Below are 8346 nucleotides of genomic sequence, written 5' to 3' on the forward strand. Positions count from 1 at the left end.
ACATACAGCCACCGATTAGCATCGTACAAACTGCAGGCTTAAATCATCTTCCTTGTTAGCTACATTAGCCTCACAGCTCTTCAGGCATCTCTTTGTTGATCAATAAGATTTTGAAATTGAGCAAAATTGCTTTTCTTTTTGTCCGACCATCACTTTAAAGCACGACGCCCCTCAGTACTGTGGAGATCTGTAAAGAGCCTGCAGTCTGCGCTTTTTTCCACTCTGGGCTGATAAGTGGAGTTTATTGTATTTTGTGCCATTGAGGCCTCAGACGTCCATCCACACCTCCACAAAGAGGACAGGAGTTTGGAGCAAATGGTGGCACAAAGGCTGGGCAGGGCCCAGCAGTTTTATGGGCCTGGACGTATGCCGTGTTTTGTATTTGAGGGTTCAGGCAGACACTCTGGTCACAAAGGAGCGCCCGTCTCCCATGTGACATAATGGGATTATGGGTGATACAAATTAACATTTTAATCAGCCTGGATGATTTGCATGCTAATTTTGACCTCTCCTGCTCTCGCGCTTTTATCTAAAGAACATCAGGCCCAAATGCACAGTTACAAAAATGTCTCGTTTTCCAGGAAAATGTTGAATACAAACTTACACAGTGCTGTGCAAAAAGTCCTAGGCCACCTGAGAAAATTATGTTTAAAGCCAATTATCTGGGGAAAATATCCATCCATCCATCCATCCATTTTCTAAGCCGCTTCTCCGTCAGGGTCGCGGGGAATGCTGGAGCCTATCCCAGCAGTCTTCGGGCGGAAGGCAGGATACACCCTGGACAGGTCGCCAGTCCATCGCAGGGCAGACAAACAGACACAGACAGTCACTCACACCTAGGGGCAATTTAGCACGTCCAATTGGCCTGACTGCATGTCTTTGGACTGTGGGAGGAAACCGGAGAACCCGGAGGAAACCCACGCAGACACGGGGAGAACATGCAAACTCCACACAGAGAGGACCCCGGTCACCCGGCAGGGGAAGGGAAAATATTAAGATTAAAAGAAAAAAAAACAATCCATTGAGATGTTAAATGAGTCATAATCTCCTCAAGGATGTCCAGCAGGCCACCCACTACCTAGTTCATATTATCAATTGTTTTAATTTCGGTGCTGCTGATGGAATTTAACAAATGTGTTCTTACCCCTGTACACCACCCAAAGCACCTACAGTGGGCACATGACCATCAGAACTGGACCTTAGAGCAACGGAAGGAGGTCATCTGTTCCTGGTTTCTTTTACATCACGTAGATGGCTTGGGACGTGTGGAGCGTTTACCAGGGGAAGGGATGGCACCAGGATGCACTGTGGGAAGAAGAGAGCGTGATGCTCTGGACAATGTTCTACTGGGAAACTCTGAGTTCAGCATTCCTGTGGATGCAGTGGCATATTTAGGATCTTAAGAGCCACAGTGTGTAAACAATTTATGATCTTCCACACTGTACAAAAACTCATTTCAATTAATAAAAAAGACGATGCAATTTGCATGTTTATTCGGTATTGTTATGTCGCAAATGAGTTGATGCTCTCAAGGCTTTGCCACTCCATCAGCTAGAACCTAATGTGTTTGCTTTGTTTTGTCAGGTTTGTTTCCTGACTTCTCGCTGCGCTCCAGCCTTGACCTGGCTTTGTTTAATTCCATCAGCAGCAGCTGATTTTATTTAATGAAGGATTGATTAGACACACTGTATGCACTAGACTTCATACAGGAGAGACTTAGAAAATGGCTAAGCTCATACACATCAAACAAATCGCAATTATTTATTTATTTATTATTTGTATCTATTCTAATGTTAGTGTTTCTGGAATAAAAACACCACCTAGACAAATAACCTTACATAACATTTTTTAAGATGCCTGTTATTGTTTGATTCCAGCTCAAAATATATGTCATGTGGTACAATATTATAATCAGCTCAGTCGTTTAAACATTTCCAGTGTAAATAAAGCTCCACTGTATACAATATTTTAAATAATCGGACGCATGAAGAGTTCAGAGTGTTGCCCTGGCCTCCAGCATCCCTGGGATGTGCTGGAACAAGAAGTTCATAGCGACTCCAACTTGCAGCTTAGTGGACTTAAAGTATCTGCTGCTCACATCTTGGTGCCAGATACCACCAGATTACCTTCAGAGGTCTTGTAGAGTCCAGGCCTCGGCGGTGGGAGCTGTTTTGGCAGCACATACATAGGCTGATAGAAAATGGTCTTAAATATTATGTTAACATACATTACAGTTAAGAATGGTTTTTTTCTTCCTCCTATAAAGTTACTATATGTGAGATATGAGGTATTTTTATGACAACGACTCAATAGTGCAATGAAAATATGTTGCAATTCGAAAGACAAACAACTTATGAAACAAGCATACTGTGGTCTCATAGCAGGGAAATTCATTATTACATGTCTGTTTCAAGCCACAAAAACAAAGACTCTTCCCAAAATACATTTCAATCACAAAGGGCAAAAGGAATCGTTGCTCATGGCCTGTAGCTCTAAAAGGCATACTCACTCTTAGATGAACTGATGAACAATGCCAATAGCACCCAATGGAGAAACCACCCTGAACCTCATCTGGTCACTACAGCTAAAGATAGAGCTTGAAAGCTGTCTACAAACAGGGTTAATTAAGCCTGTGGGAACTTGTACAGTATCACTGTGGAATTGAATGCAACCTAATCATCACATCAGCAAATGATGCTGACTATTTTTAAAACAAATGACCCCTTAGACAGAACGAGGAAACAGAAAATGGGGCACAAAGTTAGGTTTGAAATGTAACAGGGGGCCAGAGCTTGGATGAAATCTTCCTCTGAAAAAAGAGACTTGAGCTTTATAATCATGTGCACTAAACTAAACCTTTCTCCAACCTACACAGTGTTCTGGGGAGTAAGTATCCCACCACACAGGTTCTACTGTGTCTTCAGAGAGAGGAGGCCAGAGCCTGTGGCTTTTTGCCTTGTCGGCTTTAATGAGGAAAAGATGGAGGGAGTGAGACACTTATCTCCATGGAGACCAGCAAGATCCACAGCACTGGCCTCTTTCAGAGCTGCCCTCAACCCTGCACGTTCCACCTCTATACAGTTTCACATTAGTCCCTTGGCTCAGCTTGTAACACACACACAGTGTCAAGACATATGTGTTATAAGTCTATATGTGTTAAACATAACACCAGAACATTATATATATATATATATATATATATATATATATTTATATATATATTTATATATATATATATATATATATATATACAGTGCCCTCCATAATTATTGGCACCCCTGGTTAAGATGTGTCAAAAGCCTTAAAATAAATTCAGTTTTTATTGTGGAAACATACTGTCACACTGAAAATTGTAGAAAAATGTAACCTTTAACTCAAGTAGAGTTTTAGGGGGAAAATAAAATCCCTGACTAAGAAATAATTTTTCTTCATAAAATCACCTGTTCCACAATTATTGGCACCCCTAACAATTCTTAGGAAATAAATGTAATTAAAGAATTTCTGTCACTTCTACAGTAGTTTACGAAGTTAATCAAAGTATGTAGGAACATTTAATTAGCAATTCACAACTTCCTGTTTCCCTGGGGTATAATTATGACGTGACACAGAGGCCATTTCTCTTCAACATGGGAAAGACAAAGGAACATAGCATTCAAGTAAGGCAGATGTGTGTTGACCTTCACAGGTCAGGCAATGGCTACAAGAAAATAGCCACTCACCTACACCTGTCCGTATCTACTGTCAGAGGAATTATTAAGAAGTTTAAAACAACTGGAACAGTGGTAAACAAGTCTGGACGAGGACGCAAGTTTATTTTGCCATCACGCACAGTGAGGAGGATGATAAGAGAAATAAAAAGTTCTCCAAAGCTCACTGTTGGAGAGCATCTTGGGGTCACGAAGTCTCCAAAACAACCATCAGACGCTATCTACACGCCAACAAGCTGTTTGGGAGGCATGCACGGAAAAAACCTTTTCTCACTCACAATCATAAACGTAAACGTTTGGAGTTTGCTAAGCAGTACTGGGACTTCAACTGGGACCGTGTGCTTTGGTCAGATGAAACAAAGATAGAGCTTTTTGGCAACAAATGCTGTAAGTGGGTCTGGCGTAACACAAGAGCTGAGTATGCAGAAAAGCACCTCATGCCCACTGTGAAATACGGGGGAGGATCAGTGATGCTGTGGGCCTGCTTTTCTTCCAAAGGCCCAGGGAACCTTGTTAGGGTGCATGGCATCATGAATGCTTTGAAATACCAGGACATTTTAAAACAAAATCTGGTGGCTTCTGCCCGAAAGCTGAAGATGGGTCGTCACTGGGTCTTTCAGCAAGATAATGACCCTAAACATATGGCAAGATCTACACAGAAATGGTTGACCACACACAGAATCAAGCTCCTCCCATGGCCATCTCAGTCCCCAGACCTTAACCCCATTGAAAACCTGTGGGGTGAGCTGAAGAGGAGAGTGCAGAGGAGAGGACCCAGGTCGCTGGATGATTTAGAGAGATTGTGCAAAGAGGAATGGTCGAAGATACCTCTTTCTGTGTTCTCCCATCTTGTGAAACATTATAGGAGAAGATTAGGTGCTGTTTTGTTGGCAAAGGGGGGTTGTACAAAGTATTAACATCAGGGGTGCTAATAATTGTGGCACATTATTTGATGTTAAACAATTATTTCTTAATGTGGGATTTTTTTCCTACTGAATAAATGCACTTGAGATAAAGGTTGGATTTTGCTCTTTTTTCCATCGTGGTCCTATATTATTTAAAAAAACCCTCAATTTATTAGAAGCTAAAGAACACATCTTAACCAGGGGTGCCAATAATTATGGAGGGCACTGTATATATATATATATATATATATATATATATATAATGTTGATCTATGGATATGTTTCTATGCTCATTGTCTATTTTATCAGCTCCACTTACTCTGTAGGTGCACTTTGTAATTCTGCAATTACAGACTGTAGTCCATCTGTTTCTCTGATACTTTGTTAGCCCCCTTTTACCCTGTTCTTCAGTGGTCAGGACCCCCATGGACCCTCACAAAGCAGGTACTATTTGGGTGGTGCTGGTATGAGTGGATCAGACACAGCAGTGCTACTGGAGTTTTTAAACACTGTGTCCACTCACTGTCCACTCTATTAGACACTCCTACCTTGTCAGTCCAAGTTTTTAAACACTGTGTCCACTCACTGTCCACTCTATTAGACACTCCTACCTTGTCAGTCCACCTTGTAGATGTAGTCAGAAATGATAGCTCATCTGCTGCTGCACAGTTTGGGTTGGTCATCCTTTAGTCCTTCATCAGTGGTCACAGGACGCTGTCCACAGGATGCTGTCGGCTGGATATTTTTGGTTGGTGGACTGTTCTCAGTCCAGCAGCAACAATGACATGCTTAAGAACTCCAGCAGCACTGCTGTGTCTGATCCGCTCAGACCAGCGCAACACACACTAACACTCCACCACCATGTCAGTGTCACTGCAGTGCTGAGAATGATCCACCACCCAAATAGTACCTGCTCTGTGGGGGTCCATGGTGGTCCTGACCACTGAAGAACAGGGTAAAATGGGGCTAATAAAGTATCAGAGAAACAGATGGACTACAGTCTGTAACTGTAGAACTACAAAGTGCAGCTATACAGTAAGTGGAGCTGATAAAATGGACAATGAGTGTAGAAACAAGGAGGTGGTCATAATGTTACCACTGATCAGTGTATATGTGTGTGTGTGTGTGTGTGTGTGTGTGTGTGTGAGAGAGAGAATTTTCTAAGCCCAACCATGAACCTAATCTTGACCGAAAAAGCACATAACCAGTATTTACTCAAGATCATTCATTTGGCCTTGACCTTGCAGGTTAGCTCTGTTTTCCTGTTTTTTGCATATAGCCGGGAAACATACCAACTGCAAATGCACGGCACATAATCACACGTAATCTGATACACAGTCTACTGCTGTGTAGTTCACCAGATAAAACAAACCTGAAATCAGGCAGTGCTTTCACTCATACACAAGATCAATATGGGCCTTTCTCATAGTGGACTCTGACTCACAGATATGCTGCGATGAGTTTTGCATTCATTGCACCTGAATTATGACTTGTGGGTTGATTCACTAAATGTTGTTTTAGGCTTCATTTGATCCATTTTTGTCAGGTGGATTGAGTTTCATGTGTGCAGACTCTGCACATGTATTGACATCCCTGTGTGTGTGTGTGTGTGTGTGTGTGTGTGTGTGTGTGTGTGTGTGTGTGTGTGTGTGTGTGTGTGTGTGTGTGTGTGTGCATAGTGAATATGCATCAATGTTAAAGCTTTTCCCACACACACCCCCCCCACCCCCCACCCCCCACCCCCAACCAGCATGAGCCTTTGTCTTTCTCAGGGGAAGGCGGTGGCGTTGCCGTGGCGACTGCAGCAACAGAAGGCTGAGGGGTTTCACTGTCTTGTGACCTTCACAGAGAGGGTGACTGTCACTGAAACAGACACAGTCGCTCTTCTGCCGGTGGAAAGTGTTAAATCACCAATAAATAAGTAAATAAAACGCAGCTCCTCTGTATTGTGTGCGCACACACACACAAGCACGGTCAGCTTCAAGTACCTTCCATTAGCATTACAAAGCCATTATGCTAATAAAATAAAAAGCTGCATTATGCAGCCCACTGGCTCAGTAGAGAAACGGCTGCACACGCGCGGGTTTGCCTGCATTTGGCTCCACATTCAAAATCCGGATCAAAGGCAACAGAAAGGAGAGTATCACTGGCTTCAAAGACAAGCTTAACCAATCTGTTCACTGCGAGAGCATCTGAGCGTACAGTTCCTCATTTAACACATCATCTATATGCACCCCGTTCCAGTTACTCTTTCATTATTGCTTAGGTCTATCTATCTATCTATCTATCTATCTATCTATCTATCTATCTATCTATCTATCTATCACCACCTGCCTTACTTTCTGTTTATCTATCTATCTATCTATCTATCTATCTATCTATCTATCTATCTATCTATCACCATCTGCCTTATTGTCTATCTATCTATCTATCTATCTATCTATCTATCTATCTATCTATCTATCTATCTATCTATCTATCACCACCTGCCTTACTTTCTGTTTATCTATCTATCTATCTATCTATCTATCTATCTATCTATCTATCTATCTATCTATCACCATCTGCCTTATTGTCTATCTATCTATCTATCTATCTATCTATCTATCTATCTATCTATCTATCTATCTATCTATCTATCTATCACCATCTGCCTTACTTTCTGTTTATCTATCTATCTATCTATCTATCTATCTATCTATCTATCTATCTATCTATCTATCACCATCTGCCTTATTGTCTATCTATCTATCTATCTATCTATCTATCTATCTATCTATCACCATCTGCCTTATTGTCTATCTATCTATCTATCTATCTATCTATCTATCTATCTATCTATCTATCTATCTATCTATCTATCACCATCTGCCTTATTGTCTATCTATCTATCTATCTATCTATCTATCTATCTATCTATCTATCAATCACCATCTGCCTTATTGTCTATCTATCTATCTATCTATCTATCTATCTATCTATCTATCTATCTATCTATCTATCCCCATCTGCCTTATTGTCTATCTATTTATTTATTTATCTGTCTGTCTGTTTATATGTGTATCTATCTTTCTATATCTGTCTGTCTAAAACCTGTATGTGTTTATTTATCTATGTCTCTCTGTCTGTCTGACTTTCTCTCTGTTTATCATTTAGTACCTTTCTGTGAGGGAGCTTTTAAAGTCATTAAACTCATCAGATGTTCGGTTCCTATCACAATGACTTTGAACAATTCTTAGTTCCACAGTAAGTTTCTCTAGAGCAAAGTATTTTGCATGGAGCTCCTCTGAATGACTCTGGATGTCCCTGTGGTGGTTAAATGCAGCGAACTTCAGGAAAAGGGATGTGAAAACATACAAACTTACATTCAGGTGTTTCATGCAAGCAGCAACAGGTCTGTTAACATTAACTCGAGTCTCTGACCTTGAGCAACAGGAAGCAGAGCAGGAGGGCAAGGGTTTATTGCAATGCAAGGAAAGAACGAATGTGGGATTCTCAAAGGTTAATGAATATCTTGTGCTCAAGGTAGAAAACGCTTCATACACTAGACTGCTTTTTACATTTACGCAGGTAGATGAGTTTAGAGTGTGCTCATCATCTTCCAACAATGTCTCACAGAAATGAAATGAAATGAAATGTGGCCTTGACCACTGCCCACCAGTTTAACGCCTCTGCTCCAGCTACGCACTCCTGCATGGATAAAGAGAACGTTAAGTGAAATAGTGAGTAATAAC

The sequence above is a fragment of the Pygocentrus nattereri genome, chromosome 27 (genome assembly GCF_015220715.1).
Source record: "Pygocentrus nattereri isolate fPygNat1 chromosome 27, fPygNat1.pri, whole genome shotgun sequence".
NCBI lineage: Eukaryota > Metazoa > Chordata > Actinopteri > Characiformes > Serrasalmidae > Pygocentrus > Pygocentrus nattereri.